At 38.7% G+C, this 25,098-nt stretch overlaps 1 long non-coding RNA gene across 1 annotated transcript; it reads right to left on the bottom strand.

The window, feature by feature from the left end:
- Positions 1-15,523: 15,523 nt before the first annotated feature.
- On the bottom strand, positions 15,524-16,795 carry LOC118242649. The gene is made up of 3 exons (XR_004776986.1): positions 16,707-16,795; positions 16,218-16,264; positions 15,524-15,704 (listed from the first exon to the last, which is right to left on the bottom strand). It is a non-coding gene; the product is annotated as an uncharacterized LOC118242649 (long non-coding RNA).
- Positions 16,796-25,098: the final 8,303 nt, after the last annotated feature.

Raw genomic sequence — 25,098 nt, 5'->3', positions numbered from 1 at the left:
TCTCTCCCAAGGCTCCCCTTAGACACTAATGTCCCTCCCTGTTTTCTGTTTTTGTTTGGGAAGTTTCAGAATTTGGTTTTCCTCAGTGCATCGGTGCTACCATTCTTCCCATAGCGGCCTTTGTTTTCCCGTTTTCTACAATCAGCGTGGTGTTTAGTGTTTCCTCCTGTTTTGTCATCCTCCATTCCTGTGAAGTGCGATATATACGCGCAGGTTGTTTTAGTCTAGCAGGAGCTCGTTTGCTTTGCAACAAAGTGGTCGGGGTTAGATTCCCTACTGTTGTTTCTTTTTACTTCTCTTGTTTTACCTGTTCTAAGATCTAACTGTTTTGCACACGGGCCCACCTTCATTGAAGTGTGGTAACTCACCCAGCAGTGTCAGGGTCATCACCTCTCTGTCCTGGGTTTGAGCCCCATTACAGTGACATTGTAATCATCCCATTTAAGATCACACCCCTCAAACACATGTTGCAGTACTGATGATCAGTGCTACAATGGTGTTATAACATCTCCCAGGGAATTTCATACAGTGACATGCAGAACAAACCAAACCAAGACTAAAACACAGAAGAGAAAAAGGGAAGGATGAATTGAAACAAAATGAACAACTTCAATATGAAGCTGTTGCTGACATGGATGTTTGTCATGTCTTTCAGATACAGGACAGTCCAAGGATGTGGTCTCTAGATCAGTGACTGCATGTGCGGAAGGAGGAGTCACCATCAAGTGCAGATATGAGGATGAATACAAAACCAAACTGAAATCTTTCTGTAAGAATGTAACAGATCAGTCATGTTTAGATCAAATAACAACAAATCAAAACAGTACGTGGACTCATAAAGACAGATTCTCAATTCATGATAATAGAAGTGCAGGATTCTTCAGTGTGTTTATCAGAGAGCTGAATGTAAATGACACTGGAACATACCAGTTAATGTATATGATCAACTGCACGCCTACACTGAAGTGAAGCTCAATGTAACAGCAGGTTAGTAGCATGTAACATACAGTTTTGCCAAAATCACTTCATCAATTAAAGCTTTCAGAAATAATAACAATTTTGCCAAACTGTACTTTTGTAAATCACCCTCGATAAGGGCATCTGCTAAATGCTGAAAATATAAATGTATACAGGTTAAGATAAACTTGATACTTTCATACATTTGTAGCTGTAAGGGAAGTGAGGCTGATGCAGATCTGATCTCTGAAGCGTTCCTAAAGTGGCATATTTCCCTTTTATTAACATAGCAAATTCTAGAACAAAAGAAACATTAAGAACTATTAATGAATGCAAACGTTTTGACCTGAATGTGTATGATTGACAGACTCATGCTGTGGTAAGACCATCAATGCCTATGTAGGAGAAACTGTGAACGTCAGCTGCCATTACCCAGAATCCCACAGGAGTGAACCCAAGCTTTTCTGCAAGAGAGTGGACACTGGTGGCTGTAATTATATAGGATCGGTCAGCAAAACAGGAAAACCAGAAACTAAAAAAAACATCTCACTGTATTATGACAGAGAAAAGCAAAACCTGACTGTGACTATCAGATATGTCACGGTTCAGGACTCTGGTGAATACTGGTGTGGAACTACATCAGACTGGACAACTGATCGTGGATTCAAGATTTATAGTACACAGATCTACCTGAGAATTATAGGTGAGTAAATAACAAGAACTGTGTAATGCTTTATTGTTTTGACAATGCAGAGGCAACATCTATACATCATTCTAAATTACTTAATTAAAAAACTATTTTAGCAAATCCTAGAGAGTCCAGAATCAGTTGATGCTGTTTAGATGACAGGAACTAAACAAATGTTTTTATCCTTGGGTAGTAAAGGCTGTAAAGTAGTCTAGTGTCTGTAGGTTACCTGGAGACTGTAAAATAGTCTAGTGTCTATAGGTAGACAAGGCTGTAAATTTGACTAGTGTCTGTTTGTAGCCAAGTGTCTTTTGTGTGTTTTATTTGTTCACTGCCCTCCCAACCCATATGACTGATCAACAATATTATAACTGTCTAAATTAGTAGAGTCTGAATTAGCTGTTGAACATTGTTACACTTCCCATCTAATTTACAGCACTAAATTTGTTTTCAAATTTACAACCATTAGCACCAAAATGCAGAGTTTAAAAGCAACCACATCCACAATATCTGAAGCAACTGTGGATTTCTTTGCCATGTATGAAATTAAAACATGCCACAGACACACTGGACACGTGTCACTGTCAACAGTCTATATCAATAACATTATAATAATCTGTCACCCCTGTGTTTATTTTTCTATTTAACCAGAGAGTCCAGTTTCAGCCTCATCACCACATTCATCATCACACATCAGTCCACAGTTCACCAAACCAACCATATCCTCAGGAGCTTCCTCTCCTGATACAGGTGCTGACACACAGTGGACTGTACAGCATGGAGTGAAACTACTCACACACTGTCAGCTTCATCACACACTTCTGAATGATCAGGATAAAGGTTAACTTTGATTGGTTCAGTAATTATTACTCTGTGTCCTCTCCAGGATTTCCATATTCCACTATGATCAGTGTTGCGTGTGTGAGTCTGGTGCTGCTTCTAATGGGAACCTCATTCCTCATAGTGACTCTCAGAAAGAGAAGCAGAAAGGGGCAGGGTATTACCACACACGCGCACACACACACACACACACACACACCCTTCAAAAATGATCACATAAAACAATACTTATCAATCAACATTGTCATGAGGATAACACATTCAGATCTGTATGTGCAGATGTGAGTGCAGCATGTATCTGTGCCGTAAGCATTGTAGATTAAACACATTTATTAGTCATGAACAGAACTGACTAGACCCCAGAGCTGCCTGCTGCTGCCCTCTGCTGGCTAGAAATGGACATGCATGAGCACTGTTAGAATATGGACTAAAGACAATAAACTAATGCCTAAGTAGTCTACTGTTTATTTGCATTTGAAGAGTACCTACTCAGATTAATGTGAATATCTGTGAGTATTTAACTGTTAAATGTGAACAATACCATGTATCCGTTTAGTATGTGATTACTATTTATTCATTTGTGATTAATGTCAAGAATCAGCATCATCCAAGTGTCAGTCCCTCCAAGACTCCTCACACGACCACTGGGTGAGTCATGAGTTTATCAAACATCTATGGGGTCAGTCATGAGTGTATTACACATCCATAAGGTGAGTCATGATTGTAGGTCATTAGCAGGCCACTACTGGAACAGGTGCACTACATCTGTAATAGAATTATAATACTCTACACATGTAGTAAAATTATAATACACTTGGGATGCAGCCCTCTGGAACCACCATAATGTTTACACCTGCTACTCATGACACCACCCAATGTTCAAACTGGGCAGTCCAGGGAAACTATAGACAAATATTCCATTAATATGACCCCAAAATACATTTTTTTACCTCACTTGAATGCAAAGAGTTGTAGACAAACAAAAAAAAAACAAACATTCAATCTCATTCATAGACACTGCTGTTAAGGTCACAACATTTTTTTCTCTTTACTCAGGTTCCACTTTCTGACTGTGACAGTGAGATCAAAGACACCAGAAGCCATTTTGTCTCAGACACTGGAGCTCCTACAGTCCACTCTACTGTCAATCTACCCACAAACCCCTCTGATCCCTCCCTAGCTGTTTATGCCCAAACCCAGTTACCCACAAACCCCTGTGATTTTACACACACTGTTTCGGCTAATGCTATAATTCTCTCTGAGAATTCCTCAGTGTGTGACACACAACAGTCAGCAAGGACGTCTGATGAAGCTCTAATTTATACAACAGTGAAGTTTTATAAGAATGCAAACAGTTCTAATGATGCTGTTACCAAGGAGACCTTCAAGAAGGAGGAGGACACATGTGACTATGCTTCTGTCAAACATGTCACTTGATCAGGCTAGTTTAGCAGTTTATGCTTTTATTTACATCCATTTTACCAAACATAGATTGTATAACTTTCCCTTTCTCTCAAAGGATCTTCCACTTGTATATGTTCATTTGCACAGGTGTTTTGTTTTCTCATGTTCAGGCTGGTGGGTGAAAGACCAAAGGTTGCCATAGCTTACTTCAAAATGTAAAAATTGACAGATAAAAATGGTGGTGTTCCTTAAATAGAGGGATTTTACATGCTGATTTTACATGGAACAGAAGGCAAACCTTTGTTTTATTGTGTTCTAACAAAACCTCTTTTGTTTTCTTGTGTTCATTCTATGAATAAATGTCAAAGCACTTGTGTAAGTTGCTCTAGATGCCAAAAGCCGTAAATGTAAAATTTACATGTTCAGTTTACTTGAGAGTATTTTACTACAACTTTGCTTATACTGAAACCTCTCAACATCTCTTTACTGAGAGGTTTGAATCTCTCTCTCTCTCTCTCTCTCTCTCTCTCTCTCTCTCTCTCTCTCTCTCTCAATAAAATTTGGACTTTTTTTTTTGCTGGTTCATTACATTAAAATATAGACAAAGCATAGAGATAAATGGAGACAGAGAAATGCAGTAAGCTCCAGGAGCTCTGACATGTGTACGAAGTGACTTGGTGTGGTGATCTAACGTGTGTCGGTCCGAGTGCAGCAGGGCGTGAGACTTCCTCGACAGGGACGAACATTTAATAACATAAACGACAGCGGCACTCACGTATTACAAACGATAGACATGAACAAGAAACGATTGACATTAAACAAAAACATAAATACGTTACATTCAGACATTAAATCTACAATGACCAACCACCACAGGACGCCTACTCCCTTGGCGAAGAACGGACTTCCTAGCAGGAGGTGTGTGGACACCCCCTGCACTGCCGCCTGGATCCCAGGATATTGGGGAGAGGACCATGATCGCTGTCCGTGTCTTCTCCGGAGGCAGAGTGGAACACCCCCAGGAATTTCTTGGGGGGAGGGGCTAAGGCTGTGGAGCCTGGGCCGAGGAGGATCGAGGGGCACCACGACGACCAGAAAGAGGGCGGTCGCGTGGAGCCAGCGGGACCTCCTAAGCCCCTTAGGGGGAGGGGTCATCATCCACACAGTATGTGGTGCTTGTGCTAGGTGGTATTAATGATGGTTAGATAAACCCTGTTGATCTCCTCAGCTGTTCCCACATGGTAGAGACTTGCAGCCAGAAACAGTGCAGTTCTAAGAACAGACTATGTGACAGTCAATCTTGATGAATGGCCAGTTGAGTCTATAGGCTGAGCTCAGTGATGTCGTGATGACATCTCTCCAGCTCCATATGCAAAATGTCTGTAAAAGAAAGTCACATTTAATTGTTACATATCTTATTATATGTGTATATTTCATATTATAGTGATTTAGTGTCTTTAATAGTACAATAGTATTTTAGTGTAATGTGGCTTAAACCCAGGACACATAGGTGATGACCCCCACACTGTGCTGGGTGAGCTACCACACTTTAATGACGGTGAGCCAATGTGAAAACAGTTAGATCTTAGAATAGGTTAAACAAGAGAAATAATCAAATTCCAGCCATTTTGTTGCGATGCAACAAGCTCCCGCTAGACTATGGCAGCCATAAAATAACCTGCCCGTATATCGCACTTCAAAGGAATGGAAGACAACAAAATGGGAGGAAAAACTAAACACCATACTGAGTGCAAAAAAAAAAGGATGCCGCGGGAAGAATGGCAGCCCTGATGCACTGGGGAAAACCAAACTCTGAAACTTCCCAAACAAAACCAGAAAACAAGGAGGAACTTTAGTGGCTAAGGGGAGCCTTGGGAGAGAACCAGACTCGAGAGGGGAAAACTGGAGAAGGGAGGGGACGTGTAAAAACACAGACCCCTTCGCAGAGCAGAAAAGGGATGTAGCACAAGGGCTCACAGACCTCAATACCCAGAGTTACCAGCTAGGCGCTTGGCTCACAACTTTAGCAAAGACCCAACACAGAGTGATTGCAATACTGGGCTTACAAAGATCTAGCCCATCTGTTGGGCATCAAGCCTGATTAGGCGTGTGTCTGACTTGAGGCCTCCATCTGGTGGCCGGAGGGGGCCTCAGCCTGGTTACAACCTGGTTACACATAGTGTCTTTAATAGCGTACAAAATTCTTAATAGTGTCTTTAATATTTTACTATTAGTCTTTAATAGTGTCTTAGTGGGTAGACAAGCCCTCACACCCCTTCCACACAATCAAATAGCAAATATAAGTGCACACGCACGCACGCACGCGCACACACGCACACGCACGGACGCACACACACACAGACAGACAGAAAGAACTCCATTGAATGTTTTGCTGTCCCAGCAGAGTCAATTCCACCAAGTGCAATGGAGGCCAATACTGAAGTGATAAGTCCCTCATTCATAGTGTTACATTTCCTTTTTCTCTGTACTGTGATGGACAGACTTTAATGAGAACTAAAGACAAATACACTGATGCTAATGAGTGGTAGAAATCTGTACATCACAGTTAAACTTGGTTTCAAACCAGGGTGCCACACTGATTTTAAAGCAGTTCACTTCGCCACTGGGACGGACACCTGTAGGTTCTTCTACTTGGAAAAATAAAGTCAGGAAGTTGCACACCATGGGTACAAAACACCAAATCAACAGCCAGTGAAAAGAAAATGAGAAACATAACTAACAGAAAAATGTTTTTAAATCTATTTAAAAATTTTAAAACAATGAAAGTTTGAGTTTTGTGCACATTAAATTTGGGCTAGGATTTTAAAGTAATGCTCATGAAGATTAATATATTTTGTAATACAGTAGCCGATAACCTGAATTCTCATTTCAGCAGTATTCACACCTGCTGTCTGAATGAGACCCATGTGACAGAAGATTGTGGCATCACATACATTACAGTAGAACTTCAGTGGTGCCTTCTACTGTAATGTAGAAAACAGTAGAAGAAAAACAGAAGAAAATGACAGAAGAAATAAGTGACATGAAGAAAACTAACCTGAAGAAAATACAGTAAAGTGAACAGTGATGTGAAGAAAACTGACCTGAATAAAAAACAGTAAAGTGAACAGTGATGTGAAGAAAACTGACCTGAAGAAAATACAGTGCAGCCTGAAATCACCAGTCACATACAGACAATACAGTTCAGAATGTTTGAGCAGGAACAGATCAACAGACTATGCACACAACGGAATATCAGAAATGATCTCTAATTTTTTAGTCAGGATATTATAGATTCTAACTTGAAGTGCATAACTATTAAAGATTATCCTTACTCTGAGGGAACTCTGAGACCCAGAAGCAGAGCAGAGAAGTGACCACTTTTGGTTTCTGTATGACACAGGTGGCTGGCCATCCAGCAGGAAGGACACGCCCACTTCAGCTCAGGATCACAGCACACAGCTGCTCCGCTCCCAATCGCCTTCATATTAGTCATACTCACCTGTTTCACATTCCGAACCCTCGATGTTTAAACCCACAGGTCCCGGAAGGCACCGCTGCACATTAATGGTCCTATGACTGACGTATACGACGGAGCTTCACGTTGCCTCATAGGTTATATTCTTGTTTTTGCTCTACACTACGTGTATACGCTATGGACAATAAAGAGCACTTCCTAGCAGCCTCGTCTCTCGCTCCATCTGTGTTGCCACCGTCACACTGTAGAAATGAATAAGCCAATACAAAGTAAGTGAGCAGCTCACCACTTACTGTGAACATATTGAAATTATTAATATAAACATTTTATTACCGTTAAAAAAATTGTGCGACACTGATAAAAACTGCTTTATTTGTGGCACTGTTGGTATGGCAGCAGGGTAGGTGACACACAAGATCATGTTGTTGTACAAAGAACTATGTTGTGACTGTATGTACTTCTTTGGCTGTAGTGACTGTGGAAATGTATGAGACACAAGGTAGTAGTTAAGAGCAACTATGCTGTATATTCTTAATACAAGAGATAATTAAATATGTTAAGTTAAAGAGGTTAAAACCATGAAAATGTTTCTTTATGCCATTCTCCTTGCCAACTGAGCTTACACAAGAAACAACCCTTCATGAAGGGTGTGAAGGTGTCCCAGGACTTGTGCCTTTGTCCACCATGTCATTTGGGAGGCGAGAGAGGTAGGAGAGAGACAAGCTTTAGATGCTTGTTTCTCTCTCAGAAGTAGGAGGCTTAATGCAATTCTATCAATGCCATTCTATTTCTCAACGCCCTCAAAAAAAGAAATAAAAGAGGCGCTGGGGATGAGAGCTGGAAGGACAAGTCACCAGTGTGCTGCCCTGTCTGTTAGCTGCAGCACTGTCAGTGGTACGGGGGCAGAGAAACAGCAGCATGTTTGTGTGGATTCTGCCTGGATCATTTCAATGCTTCCAGGAACCACTATACATTCAATCAACCAATCAATTATTTACAAGAAGATAAGGCCAGCCAGCCTGTGTTTGTCAAGGAGCCTGTGCTTTTCTGAGCAAGAAAGTCTGTACTGCCATTTAGAGCACAAAGCGAGTAAGTAGAAATACATGATTTATTAGAAGCAGAGGTGATTCTAGGATTAGAGATTTAGGGGTGCAAAGCACTCAATGAGACCAGCACCCCCATCTTACACACACACACACACACACACACTCACACACACACACACACACTCACACACAGACACACACACACACACACACTCACACACAGATACACACACACACACACACACACCTGTACATCATTCCCTCACCTGTGAAGGAAGAACATCTGACTTTTTGGATGTTCTGTACAGCCACCACACCACAGACACACAGACTGTAACTGGTACTGCTGTGTGCATGAGCGCATGTGATCAGTGCAGCTACTGCACGGCTTCTGGGAGAACAGGGTGGGGGAAGAGTAAGAGAGAGAAAGTGGATCGTATAATTCATGAGTGAAGGGACGATTGCTTTATTTTCATTGTTAATATATTATGTTTAAACCATATGCCTTCTACGGTTTTAACATTTTTTCAGAGACAAACTTCTGATCTACTTAAAGCCCACCTAAACAGAGCATGACTGTTAAATAAAGAAGACTGTAAATTTCCTCCTGAGAAACTAGTATATCACTACAAACATCTGAGCACATAAAACTGTGAGAATGACTGAGAATATCACATAAAGCTGATGTCTGAGCTCCCAATCTATAATTGTATGCAGTGTCCACTTGAGGTCTTTTCTTTGGAATAACTGCAGCTGAGGTTTATGGCTCTTCTTACATGCCAGACTTTGTAATGGACTTTCCACAGCATGAGAGTCAATTATGAACAATCTGATAAATATTCTAATCAAATAACAATTATTAATAATCACTGCATATCCTGGCACTTAATATGCCAATAAAAGGGACCTACATGAGATATTTTACTATTCTAATATTAACGTGTCTTATAAAATGTGTTAAAGAGTGTGAGATGGATAAATGAGTGACTCATGTCTCTATATGATGATAGAGTCCTGATTTGCTACATATCTGATGGTCACTGTGAAGATTTGCTTTGTTCTGGGGAGTACTGGTGAGCTGAATCAGACAGATAATCTGATCCTGGATATTTGATTTAACTAAAATGTGTGCTTTGTTTGTGTTTGAGCCAGTGTTTTATCTTTGTAGCTGAAGTCATTCAGTATCTAGATCTCAATTCTGATGGCCATATTTGATGTAAATAATGGAAATAATGCATTACAATGTAAATAATGTGCTTAGAATGTTGTACCGTATTGGCAGCAGCAGTGGGCGGGACTAAACCCTCATTGGCTCTATTGGCTCTATTGGGTTTCTGTATAAAAGAGATAAGTATTAAAAGTAAGTGAACAGCTCACAGTCACTGCATCCAAAGAAGTAGATGCAGTTACAATACATAATACAGTTACAATGTTTGTTCAAGTTTCCAGGGCAGTAGACTAAAAGGCTTTAGCACATACTGAAATAATGATGTACACAGGAAGTGGTTAAGAACTTTTTACTTTATGTGTTATTAATACAAGGTATGAGATCCAAAGCTATAGTGAAGCTACTTCCTCTATGTCACAATAACTGCGTTTTAAACAGTAGGGCCTGTACATTGAAATGTAAGAGACAGTTTCTGTATGTTATTAGCAGAATAAACTAGCTAATCTAGTTGTCTGATATAGTCATGTGGCAGGCAGTTTTGAGTTCCAGGCTTACAGAGCTAGTAGCAATCATGTGTGTTCATAATAAATACTGGCTTGGGATACAGTGGACCATATTTAAATAGAAGATCTAATTGGTTAAACACATTCAACAGTTATTTAGGAACTGCAGATGCTGCTAAGCTGAATCTTTTATCCAAAGCAACTTGCAATTATGATTGAGTACAACTTGAGAGTTAAGGGCCATGTTCAGGCCAGCATTGTTCAGAGCTTGAACCAGCACCCTTCCAATTACACTGCAAGTACCTTAATCATCAAGCTACCACTGCCCAAGGTATAGTGATCACTACATAGTTATTCTACTAGTGGTTCAAAGAGGTGGGTGTTGAATAGCTGACACTAATGGAGAGAAGGAGGATTAGGGGCAGGTCTCTCACCCAGCAGCAGGGGGCAGAGTGCCAGGCACTGTCTACAGGGCTGAAACTACTGTTTGGACAGCATCCCTTAACAGCCTATGATCACTTAGACTTAGCATCATATAAACAAATAAGATACTAGATTAATGTAAACATGGTGGTGTGGAACAAACCATCATTTCTTGGTTATTGGTTAAAATGGTTAAAATGGGAGATGAGGCCAATGAAATTCCAATTCTTCTTCCTCCTCTGCTTATCTATAATATAAATGTATTTTAGCATTCTAGAAATACACAAATATAAGCAAATAATCACTGTCACACCTAGTACCACAGAAAAGGCTTGAACACAAGACTCAGATACATAAAGGAAGTCAAGCCCAGACTGTCTCTACTGTCTTGGTAAAGTAGAGAAGGGTGGAGTGCAGGGTGTATGGGATGGAGAACTCATCCTGGTCTACATCTCTTCATGACAGTAAGAATTTTACTACAACTTTGCTTATACTCATAAACCTCTCAACACCTATTTGCTGAAAGGTTTAAAGTTTAATTCTTAAATATTGATTTTCATATCTGAGATCAGATGCAGTGTGAAGATGAGAAGAATCTTCATTCTGAGTTCAGCTTTATGTCTACTGACTCCAACTCCTACATAAGATGTGTGTTAGAGATTGTGTGTGTCTGTCTATGTAGGTCCCTGCCCCTGTATCTGGGCTTACTAAATCTGTCCATCTTCTTATGGCTTAACTCATATGAAAAAAAACCCTCATTTCTAATTTTGCGGGCAGTGAAAAATAGAATGGTATTAATAGAATGGCCTTTGAGGTCAAATTGTTATCATCAGTACTGAAAAATTGCCCAAGGACCAATCTGGATTTAAATCTTGATTCTCAACCCAGCTGTTTTCATAGAGAATATACAGTGCATCCAGAAAGTATTCACAGCACTTGCCTTTTGCCAGATTTTGTTATGTTACAGCATTATTCCAAAATAGATTAAATTCGTTTTTTCCCTCATAATTCTACACACAATACCCCATAATGACAAAGTGAAAAAAAGTTAGTTTGGAATTTTTGCAAATTTATTTATTTTTTTTAAATCACATGTACATAAGTATTCACAGCCTTTGCCATGACACTCAAAACTGAGATCAGGTGCATCCAGTTTCCACTGATCATCCTTAATAGAACTGTAGCCTTTATACCAAGATAGACCTAGTACCAGAGTAAGAGCTACACAGATTATAGTTACCCCACCACCCACAAATTAAAACTAATAATAATAATAATAATATTAATAATAATAACCTGTAATAATAACCTGCTGTACTGTACTAGGATTTATTCTATGAGTAAATGACAAAGCACTTTTGTAAGTCGCTCTGGATAAGAGCATCTGCTAAATGCCGCAAATGTAAATGTAATAATAATAATAATAATAATAATAATAAATGTCCTGGAGTGCAGTCAAATGGAGGTGATAACCCATCAACATGGTTATGTGTCTAATAAAGTGACCACTAAATGTATGTACAATGTAAATGTACAAAGATTAAAACAATGGCCTTAAGCCTCCTACTATGGAGAGAGAAACATGCATCTAAAACTACTTTTGTTCTCTCTCTCTCTCTCTCAATAAAATTTGGATATTTTTTTTGCTGGTTCATTATGTTAAAATGCAGACAAAATGTAGAGATAAATGGAGACAGAGAAATGCAGTAAGCTCCAGGAGCTCTGACGTGTGTGTGAAGTGACTTGGTGTGGTGAACCCTCACTGCCTCTATGCCAAAGCTCTCCCACATTTCAACACACACACACACACACACACACACAAACACACACACGCACACACACATACACTTCTAAGATTTATCAGTTGCTAAAATGTTTTATGCTAATAAAACTGTTATATTAATAATATTAATAAGTACACTGTTTGTTAAAGTTTCCAGGGCAGATGATTAAATATTTAAAGCACATACTGAAATAACAGAGTATTACAGAAAATTACACAGAATATTACACAGTGTAAACTCTGCTTGATCAATACACAGAGAGTGATTAAAAGTGGTCAGTGTAGGATAGGGGACACTAAATGAATTCTTACTATTAGAATATATAAATATTCTAAACATTGATACTATCCTGCTAAATAATACCTCAACAAGAATATAGAAATATAAACAAATAATCACTGTGAATATAAATAGTTTCAATTGGACCAAGTAGGCAATTAGTTTATTAATGGTTCATATACAGTGATGTGAAAAAGTGTTTGCCCCCTTCCTGATATCTTATTTTTTTGCATGTTTGTCACACTTAAATGTTTCAGATCATCAAACAAATTAAAATATTAGACAAAGATAACACAAGTAAACACAAAATGCAGTTTTTAAATTACGGTTTTTATTATTAAGGGAAGAAAATCCAAACATACATGACCCTGTGTGAAAACGTGATTGCCCCCCTGTTAAAACATTAAACTGTGGTTTATCACGTCTTTGGAAAGCTGAGTTCAATTTCTCTAGCCACACCCAGGCCTGATTACTGTCACACCTGTTTTCAATCAAGAAATCACTTAAATAGGACCTGCCTGACAAAGTGAAGTAGACCAAAAGATCCTCAAATGCTACAAATCATGCTACGATCCAAAGAAATTCAGGAACAAATAAGATACAAAGTAATTGAGATCTATCAGTCTGGAAAAGGTTATAAAGCTATTTTTAAAGCTTTGGGACTCCAGCAAACCACAGTGAGAGCCATTATCCACAAATTGCGAAAACATGGAACAGTGATGAACCTTCCCAGGAGTGGCCGGCTGACAAAAATTACCCCAAGAGCGCAGTGACGACTCATCGAAGAGGTCACAAAAGACCCCACAACAACATCCAAAGATCTGCAGGCGCCAGCATTATCACAGTATAGGGGGGTCGGATCCCACATCTTTCTGTATTCAAGATTAGCTGGTGTTTTTGTGCATTAAATAAGGTTGTAGTTTATATAATTTATGCATCTGTGGGAGTTTATGGTGTTCAGGGTAGGGGAACAAAACCTACACACACATGGAAGCATTCAAGAGCTTGGTGTGAGGATGGTCTCATCAGGAACTTGGAGAGAAATGTCAAAACATTGAATGTGAGAGCTCTGAACATAAAGTATCCTGCTAAGTTAGAAGAAAACAACCATATGATCACCCCAAATACCCAAAATCTGTTTATATATATATATATATAATTAGATTATTCCTACTCTTCTCTGTACACAATGGACATATACAATGTGTCCTTTTCTGAATATTGTTTCAAAGTCCAGCAATTAGCTAGTTTATTTAACCCTTTGTAGAATTCTTCCCCTTCTGGTGTGAAATGGGTGGCCCTTATGTTGTGTAAAGCTTAGGTAAGTTTTACTCTCACCATTCTAGATCAAGATCCTAGTTTGCCCTTTCCTTCCACTCTGTGTACTGCTTTCACACCAGCTTTGAGTCTGGGCAGCCTATCTAGCTAGGGTTTGAAACCCATCTATCTAAATTACACTGAAAAATAAGTTTATTCATCAAGTTCAATAAGTTTCTAAATGTAAAACAGGTATTGCATCAGGTTATTTTGCAATGCAGTTTTTCACAATCCACAAAGTTAGGCATTTGTATTTAAGCCTTTAGTTTACTTTTGATCCTGATAGAAAACATATAATATATTGGAATATATATTATATTATTATTATAGGCCCACACCTAGTTCATTCTCCATTAAGAATGACAAGCCAAACTGGCTCTTTTGTCTTTCTCATATTTCTGTTCATTTATAGTTTGTTTGTTTGGTTGGTTGGCATTTTTTTGTTTGTTTTTTTGTTTTTGTTTTTTTTATTTGCTTAATGTTTAAATATGATAATTTAGAGTAACTTTAGAGTAACACATTTCAAATATTTTTTTTATTTTATAATGTGTGCCTTTGAGCTCAACACTACCACACACTTCAAAAGACTACAAACATGACTTACTGACTTTGTGTGATGCTCTCCTAGAACAGATGAGAGAAATGGCAGAAGATAAAATGTAGCTAAAACCTTTTACTAGCACTGTTTTCATTCACTGCATCTGAACATTGTATTGTTGGGCTTTATTTGTTCAGGAAATTCGATAGTCTATCGATATTTATTGACTAAACATACTTTATTAATTGTCTTTTTTAAATTAGAAATTACATAACATATTTACTGAAGTGTGATTCAAACTCATGCATGATAATACTCTATAGTCATAGGAAAATGTCAGGAAATAAACACGTGATATAATTCATTGAAGATAACATTGAATATACAGAGATTACACAAGGAATTTCTCAAGAGAAATAAAATGTTACCTTAAAACAATTACAAATAACATGCTATGCTAATGTTAGCAAGACATGTGGCAGTGGCAGCTCAGTGGTTAAGGTACTTGACTTGTAACCACCACTGCAGGCTTTCCACTGTTGGGCCCCTGAGCAAGGCCCTTAACCCTCAAGTTGTACTCAATCATAATTGTAAGTCGCTTTGGATAAAAGTGTCAGCTAAATGCTGTAAATGTAAATCTTACTGGCTTGGATTACAAAATGCTGTCCACCACATCACTGGTGCTTCTGACATGTTTTGCCTCTTGACGAATCATCAGTGACACACAGGATTATGGGAAATGTTGGGCAGCAGAAGATATAGCAATTTTGCCTTCCAAACTCGGTTCCATGGAGGAACCTAAGCAGGCAATATGTTATGCAAAATTCAATTTGGACTTGGTGCCTTCCTGCCTCAGAATGCTGACTACTGTTACTGCAATTAGATTTCAAACTGTGAGTGTCATACACCAAGGAATCAGAGAGAATTGTGGGTAATTGAGCCATGAAATAAATGTCCTTATCAGGAGAGTTGAATGGTACTGAGAAGTAGTGTCAACAGTACATGGAGCATCACAGGGGTTTGTGGGTAACTGTGCATTTGCATAAACAGTTTGGGAGGGATCTAACTGGTTTGTGTGTAAATGTGCACTTGCATAAACAGTTTGGGAGGGATCTAACTGGTTTGTGTGTCAATGTGCATTTGCATAAACAGTTTGGGAGGGATCAGAGGGGTTTTTGAGTAGACAATCATTAGAGTAGACTGTAGGAGCTCCAGTGTCTGAGACAGAATGGCTTCTGATGTCTTTAATATCCCCATAGCCACAGACAGAAAGTCAAACCTCAAAGAAATAAAAAAAAAAGGTTATTTTGTGAACTTGAACTTAAACTATGATATTGATTTTTTTTGTCTTCTAGTTTTTTTCATTCATGTGAGGTATGAAAATTCATTTTTGGAGCCATAGTAAGGTCACTAGTGTCTGTAGTTTCCTTGCTTTGCCCAGTTTGAACACCGTGTGGTGTCAGAGGTAGCAGGTGTAAATACAATATAAGGGAGCAACAGGCACTGTCATGAGAAATGCACTAGAAACTGGACTGGAGACACATTTGGAGGAACTGTTGTTTTCCTTTCTTTTTTTTAAATTTTTACATTTTTATGTTTGTCTGAAATCTTAAAGCTAAATCTGTTTATTATTATTTTTTATTTAAATAATAAAGAGATGCAGCTTTAAGATTTCTTGTAGCCTGTATGTAATCATGCTCACACACATCAGGCCTCCTTGTGACTATGCTAGAAAAGGCATTGTAATTCTATTACAGGTGTAGGCCTATTATGACCCACAGTCATGACTCACCCCATGGCTGTGTGAGGAGTCTTGGACGGACTGGCCTTTGGACGATGCTGAGAAGGAATTAAGGAATTAATCACAAATGAATAAATTAAATAATAAAATGTTACATGAATACATGTTATTGTTCACATTAAGCACTTAAACTGTAGATACTATCCAAATGCAGATAAACAGTGGAATAAATAGGCTTTAGTTTATTGTCTTTATTCCATATTTTAAAAGAGCTTGTTCATGTCAATTTCTAGCCAGCAGAGGGCAGCAGCAGGCAGCTCTGGGGTCTAATGAGTTCTGTTCATAACTAATAAATGTGTTTAATCTACAATGCTTACAGCACAGATAAATGCTGCACTCCCATCTGGACATACAGATCTGAATGTGTTATCCTCATGTTGATTAATAAGTATTGCTTTGTGTGATCATTTTTGAAAGGTTTGTGTGTGTGTGTGTGTGTGTGTGTGTGTGTGTGTGTGTGTGTGTGTGTGTGTGTGATACCCTGCTCCTTTCTGCTTCTCTTTCTGAGAGTCACTGTGAGAAATGAGGTTCCCATCAGAAGCAGCACCAGAATCACACACACAACACTGATCACAGTGGAAGATGGAAATCCTGGAGAGGAAACAGTCATAATCAGTGAACCAATCACATTTAACCTTTATCCTGATCATTCAGAAGTGTCTGATGAAGCTGACAGTATGTGAGTAGTTTCACTCCATGCTGTACAGTCCTGATACAGTGTGTCAGCACCTGTACCAGGAGAGGAAGCTGATGTGTGTTTAGGTCCTGAGAATGTGGTTGGTGTGGTGAACTGTGGACTGATGCATGATGATGAATGTGATGATGAGGTTGAAACGGGAATCTCTGGATAAATAGAAAAATAAACACAGGAGTGACAGATAATCTGAGTCCATGTTATTATTGGTATAGACTGTGGACAGTGACATGTGTCCAGTGCATCTGTAACATATTTTAATGTATTTGCTGTAGAAGAGAATGTGACAGTTGCTTCAGATGTTGTGCATGGAGTTGCTTATATACTCTGTGGTTGTAAATGATGGAGGTGTTCGTGGTTGTATTTCTGGACAAGCACTTTAAAGCTTAAAGATTACTAAAGTAAAAGGCTATGTGTGTTTTAACAGATTTCTGAACGTGTAATGAAATATGTGGTTCATTTGACTCATACACTTATAAATGTGTTTAATGCACATCACATTTGCTTTGACATGCTGAATACCGTTAAGTGAAGATACATTTAGCAGAATAAATTAGATGGATACTAATGGTCAACTTCTAATTCAGACTCTTCTCATTTAGAGAGAATTAATTGCTGATCAGACACCCGGGTCAGACAGGAGCAGTGAACAAACTGCTCACAACTACCTACAGACACTAGACTTTACAGCCTTGCATACCTCAAGATTAGAAACATATTAGACAGGTTTAGCATGAACAATTAAACATGATTTCCTCTATATTATGAAAACAATAAATATTACACAGGTCATGTTATCTACTCACCTGTAACTCTCAGGTAGATCTGTATACTATAAATCCGGTATCCATGATTCGATTTCCAGTTTGATGTAGCTCCACACCAGTATGTACCAGAGTCCTGCACTGTTACATATCTAATAGTCACAGTCAGGATTTGCTTTTCTCTGTCATCATACAGTGATATGTTTCCCTTAGTTATATGTATCTCTGTTTTATTAACAAATGTTTTATCAGAACAGACAGCAGTGTTCACTCTCTTGCAGAAAAACTTGGGTTCATTCTTGTGGGATTCTGGGTATTTGCAGCTGATGTTCAAACTTCCTCCTAGATAGCAGGTCTTATTGATGGGATTTCCATAGTGCAGACCTATCAGATCAAAACATTTGCATTTATTAACAATGTTTAATATTTCTATTCTAGAACTTACCATCCTAATAAAAAAGTAATACTATAATAATAATAATAATAATAATAACAACAATAATAATAATAATAATAATAATAATAATAATAATAATAATAAAAAAGGAAATGTGACACTTTTTGCTTTACTGGTATTAACCTGACTGACATGATGATGACTGGTTAAGAAATTCATAAAACAATGATCTGATTCAGAGATCAGATCTACTTCAGACACACTTCTGTTACTGCTACAAACCCATGAAAATATCAAGTTTAGCTTAACCACTGTACATTTACATTTTTGGCTTTTAACACATGCTCTTATCCAGAAGAAAAGTGCAGTTTGGAGAAGTTAGGTTATTCTCTCTGAAAGCGTTTGTGGCTAAACTATATGTTACATGCTACTAACCTGCTGTTACATTGAGCTTCACTTCAGTGTAGGTGTGCAGTTGATCAGATACATTAACAGCACACTGGTATGTTCCAGTGTCATTTACACTCAGCTCTCTGATAAACACAATCAAGCATCCTACACGTCTGTTATCACGAATTGAGAATCTGTCTTTATGAGTCCACGTACTGTTTGGATTTGTTGTTATTTGATCTAAACATGACTGATCTGTTACATTCTTACAGAAAGATTTCAGTTTGGTTTTGTATTCATCCTCATATTTGCACTTGATGGTGACTCCTCCTCCCGCACATGCAGTCACTGATATAGACTCCACGTCCTTGGACTCTCCTGTATCTGAAAGACATGACAAACATCCATGTAAGCAATGGCTTCATATTGAAGTTGATCATTTTGTTTCAATTCATCCTTCCCTTTTTCTCAGCTGTGTTTTAGTCTTGGTTTGATTTGTTCTGCACCTTCTGTATGCCACTGTATGAAATTCCCTGGGAGATGTTATCAGTTATAAAACCATTATGCCACTGATCATCAGTACTGTAACATGTGTTTGAGGGGTGTGATCTTAAATGGGATGATTACAATGTCACTGTAATGGGGCTCAAACCCAGGACAGAGAGGTGATGACCCTGACACGCTGCTGGGTGAGCTATTACACTTTAATGAAGGTGGGCCCGTGTGCAAAACAGTTAGATCTTAGAACAGGTAAAACAAGAGAAGTAAAAAAAAACAACAGTAGGGAATCTAACCCCGACCACTTTGTTGCAAAGCAAATGAGCTCCCGCTAGACTAAAACAACCTGCGCGTATATATCGCACTTCACAGGAATGGAGGATGACAAAACAGGAGCAAAAACTAAACACCATAGCTGAGCGTGGACAAAGGGAAAACAAAGGATGCTACAGAAAGAATGGCAGCCCCGATGCACTGGGGAAAACCAAACTCTGAAACTTCCCAAATAAAAACAGAAAAGAGGGAAGAACATTAATGGCTAAGGGGAGCCTTGGGAGAGAACCAGACTCGAGAGGGGAAAACTGGAGAAGGGAGGGGACGTGTAAAAACACAGACAACCTCGCAGCACAGAAGTGAGGTGTAGCACAAGGGCTCACAGACCTCGATACACAGAGTTACCAGCTAGGAGCTTGGATCAAAACATTAGCAAAGACCCAACACTGAGTGACTGTGTCACTGGGCTTATATAGATCTACCCCAGCTGTTGGGCATCAAGCCTGATTAGTAGTGTGCCTGATGCCAACCCTTACAGTCACACTGTCATAAGGACACTCAGGACTTCTGTGGCTCAGAAACTCCAATAGCTCAGAGACTTCCAAGTAAAAGAATAAATAAATATATATATATATATATATATATATATATATATATATATATATATATATATATATATATATATATATATATATATATATTTCTATGAGGTGTTTGTGGTTACCCATATTTATAATTAATTCTGTCACTGTTCTATTGCTTCATCTTCAGAAACTGTACTGCTGTAGTGTCACCCATGCGTCTGTTGTTGCTAACACAAGGATTGCTCTTTCCTGTAGATGTTACTCACAGGTATCAAGAGGAAGTGATCTCCAGCTGCTGCTGGATTCAGCACTTACTCGTTTTTGTTGTCCTGTAGTAAACTACAGCTGTTTGGCAACATGCCAATATCATATTTCTAATAAGCTGAAAGGTTAGAGGATCTTCCCATTTAAGTTTTATTTAGTAATATGCTGGTTATAATTTAAATGTTTGCTTCACTTTAGAACAAATGTGACTACGAGTATACATCAGCTCCACACTGATACCTTTTATTGACTTCCACAGTGAGGCCTCTGATCTTCCTGTTTTACACATTTCAAAATGGAGTCAACACACAGTGGCAATGAACTGCTAGTCAAACTATCTTTGAGTTTGTGTTAACTCTTTAGGTCTCATCTTTGCACTTCATGGCGACTCCCACATATTCAGTTACATTCGCAGAGAGTTCTAACATTCCAGGTGCCTAATTTGGAAATCATTTTTGCATCGAAGGTTCCGGTCTGCATCGGGCGTTGGACACCCTCACGGGTTTGTTCCAGCACCGTCATCAAGTTAGAGCCAGGTCCTCTTTGCTGATGGGATTGTTTAGAATATTCACGTTTCCGTAGCGGTAGAAGTTTTTACAGGGCCGGGTTGCTGGCGCGGCGCCTAACCCTCCTCCTCCTCCGGCGGAGATATCCTATTTTGGCGGAGTATCCTACAATGGCGGAGTTATCGTATTTTACACATTACAAAATGCATTTTTGATTCAGGCATCACATAGTGGCAATGAACTGCCAGTCAAACTATCTTTGAGTTTGTGCTGTCTTTAAGTCTCATTTTTGCACTTCATGGCGACTTCATGGCGAGATCTAAAAATTCACCAAAAGTGTCCATCTAAACAAAGACTATATTTGACCCTGCTGAGAATAATGATTAAAGATTGATTTTCATACCTGAGATCAGATGCAGTGTGAAGATGAGAAGAGTCTTCATTTTGAGTTCAGCTTTATGTTTACTGCCTCCAACTCCTAGATTAGATGTGTGTTAGAGATTGTGTGTGTCTGTCTATGTAGGTCTCTGCCCCTGTATCTGGGCTTACTAACTCTGTCCATCTTCTTATGACTTAACTCATATGAAAAAAAAACCTAATTTCTATTTTTGAGGGCAGTGAAAATAGAATGGCCTTAAGCCTCCTACTATGGACAGAGAAACATGCATCTAAAACTACTTTTCTCTCTCTCTCTCTCTCTCTCTCTCTCTCTCTCTCTCTCTCTCTCTCTCTCCTCTCTCTCTCTCTCTCTCTCTCTCTCTCTCTCTCTCAGCTCGGCAGTCAAGGGGACTTGTCCCTCCACATATGCACACCCTGTCATGAAGAGATGTAGACCAGGATGAGTTCTCCATCCCATACACCCTGCACTCCACCCTTCTCTACTTTACCAAGACAGTAGAGACAGTCTGGGTTTGACTGCCTTTATGTATCTGAGTCTTGTGTTCATGCCTTTTCTGTGGTTCTGGGTGTGACAGTGATTATTTACTTATATTTTTGTATTTCTAGAATGTTAGAATACATTTATATTATAAATAAGCAGAGGAGGAAGAAGAACTGGAATTTCATTGGCCTCATCCCCCATTTTAACCATTTTAACCAATAACAGTTTTAATCACAGAAATGATGGTTTGTCCACACCACCATGTTTACACTAATTGTGACATAGAGGAAGTAGCGTCATTATAGCTTTGGATCTCATACCTTGTATTAATAACACATGCAGTAAAAAGTTCTTACCCACTTCCTGTGTAAATCATTATTTCACATATGCTACAGCCCTTTAGTATACTGTCCTGGAAACTTGAACAAACAATGTACTCATTAATATTATGATGTATTGTAACTGCATCTACTTCTTTGGATGCTTTGAGCTGCTCACTTACTTTTAATACATATCTCCTGCATACAGAAACCCAAAAAGCCATTTCAATTCTCTGCTCTGATTCTGCAGAATGGAAATAATTTTAAATAGTTGTGTACTTCAAGTTAAAATCTGTAATAGCCTGACTTACAAGTTACTGATAATTTTTTTTAATATTCCTTTGAGTGCAATATCCATCCCTGCTCAAATGTTCTGAACTGTATCTTCTGTACGTAATTGGTGATTTCATGCTGCACTGTATTTTCTTCAGGTCAGCTTCCTTCACAGAACTTGCTCACTGTACCATATTTCTTCTGTTGTTTCATACATTTTCTAAATGATCTCACCACCTTTCTGCATACTGCTGAAATAAGAATATTTACTGTTTTATAGAACATTTTGATCTTCTTGAGAACCACTTTAAGAGCTCATCCCAAATTTGATGTTTGGAAACCTCATGTCTTTACAGACATTTTTAAAGTTTTTGTTTTATTTCTTATTTTCCCTCATGAGCTGTTCACTATGTGGTTTGTAACAAGTGTGTCACTTCCTGACAACTATTTCCCAGAGTGCTTTGTGACTATTGCAAGTTTGAGGTAGTCTGATCTCTGATCTCATGCAACAACAGTTGTTTGAGATCATATAATTTCCTGGAATGAGGGATAAGTTTAGAATTATTGATAACAAAACAGACGTTGGATCAGTGAAAACCTCACAGTGACACTGGTGGGAACTGGAAAACCTCTAAAACTCACACGGTTGATCAGCTGAAAACACCCTTCCTCTGGTTAACCTGTAGACATAAAGGTCTAGAAAATGTTTCAGTCTCAAATAAAATAATGTAATTTTCTTATTTCTGTTGTGTACATATTTAATCCCTTCAAATATTACCAATAAAAAGAGCAGAGACTATTTAAACAGAGTTTATTTAAGCTGAAATCTCCAATTTCTTTTTATGAAAATTATGAAAGCTGCCTTTGTGTATCACATAGAAATTATGAACTAAGGTAGTAAAAGACTCATTTCAATGAAGAAATGTGTTCCGCCATCTAGTGGGGAACAATGGAACTCCTGGATGTTTTGTGCTACTGAGCCACGATGGTGTGGACATCACGTGACCTCAGAGCCCTTTGCACATAATTGATGGTTCAATAGAGCCACTGAGGGTTTAGCCCCGCCCACTGCTGCTGCCAATACGGCACAACAGTCTAAGCACATTATTTACATTGTAGTGCATTATTTACATTATTTACATCAAATATGGCCATCACAATTCAGATCTAGATACTGAATGACTCCAACTACAAAGATAAAACACTGGCTCAAACACAAACAAAGCTGTAAACGTTGCACACATTTTAATTAAATCAAATATCCATGATCAGGTTATCAGTCTGATTCAGCTCACCAGTACTGACCAGAACAAAGCATCTTCACAGTGACCATCAGATATGTAGCAGATCAGGACTCTATCATCATATAGAGACATGTGTCACAAATTTATCATTTATCCATCTCACACTCTCTTTAACTGATGTTTTATCAGACAGGCTAATATTAGAATAGCAAAATATCTCATGTAGGTCCCTTTGATTGGCATATTAAGTGCCAGGATATGCAGTGATTATTAATAATTGTTAGTTGATTAGAATACTTATCAGATTGTTCATAATTGACTCTCATATTGTGGAAAATCCATTACAAAGTCTGGCATGTAAGAACAGCTATAAGCCTCAGCTGCATTTATTCCAAAGAAAAGACCCCAAGTGGATACTGCATACAGTTATAGATTGGGAGCTCAGACATCAGCTTTACGTGATATTCTCAGTCATTCTCACAGTTTTATGTGTTCAGATGTTTGCAGTGACATACTAGTTTCTCAGGAAGAAATTTACAGTCTTCTTTACTTAACAGTCATGCTCTGTTTAGGTGGGCTTTAAGTAGATCAGAAGTTTGTCTCTGGAAAAAATGTTAAAACCATAGAAGATATATGGTTTAAACATAATATATTAACAATGAAAATAAAGCAGTCGTCCCTTCATTCGTGAATTATATGATCCACTTTCTCTCTCCTACTCTTCCCCCGCCCTGTTCTCCCAGAAGCCGTGCAGTAGCTGCACTGATCACATGCGCTCATGCACACACCAGTTACAGTATGTGTGTCTGTGGTATGGTGGCTGCAAAAAGTCAGTCATTCCCAAGTCTGGGAATGCTGGTCCAAAATAATTTTAAAATGTACAAAGCTCTAATCCTAGAATCGCCCCTGTTTCTAATGAATCATGTATTTCTACCACGGTGCTCACTGTAACTTACTCGCTTTGTGCTCTAAATGGCAGTACAGGCTCAGAACAGGCTCCGTGACAAACACGGGCCGACTGGCCTTATCTTCTTGTAAATAATTGATTGGTTGATTGATTGTATGATTCTTATTTTGGCTTCTAGAAGCATTCAAATGATCCAGTCAGAATCCACACAAACATGCTGCTGTTTCTCTGCCCCCGTACCACTGACAGTGCTGCAGCTAACAGACAGAGCAGCACACTGGTGACTTGTACTTCCAGCTCTCATCCCCAGCCCCTCCCCCTCTCCCTTACACAGTCTTCATAAAAACATGAAAGAATGCAAGGGTAACCAATTAAAAATGCAAGCATAGACCCATCCTGTGACATGATTAACAGTGGAATATTCACACGAGTCCTCCTTGGAGGTCTCCCTGGTCACAGCATCATTAAAACTGTCTGCATTCTCAAAACTTCACTGATGCATAAGTTTGAGCTTCTGCAAACAACCCTTCTGACTGATTTGTATCACACACTGAGGAATCAGAGAGAAGTGTGGGTAATTGAGCTGTACAACAAGTGTCCTGATCAGGAGAGTTTGACGGTAGTGGAGCAGTAGCAGAACCAGTATGTGTAAGATCACAGAGGTTTGTGGGTAATTGGACTTGGTCATAAACAGCTTGGGAGGGACCAGAGGGGTTTGTGGGTAGACTGACAATAGAGTAGACTGTAGGAGCTCTAGTGTCTGAGACAGCATGACTTCTGGTGTCTTTCACACTAGTTCGGTATATGTGATGCATACCTCCTATGGTGTGAACAGCTATGACGAGTTTACCAAATAAATAGATTTGGAAGGTTTATAT

Source organism: Electrophorus electricus, chromosome 16 (genome assembly GCF_013358815.1).
Source record: "Electrophorus electricus isolate fEleEle1 chromosome 16, fEleEle1.pri, whole genome shotgun sequence".
NCBI lineage: Eukaryota > Metazoa > Chordata > Actinopteri > Gymnotiformes > Gymnotidae > Electrophorus > Electrophorus electricus.
The sequence above is the reverse complement of the archived record's forward strand: the minus strand, read 5'-3'. Positions and strand labels throughout refer to the sequence as shown.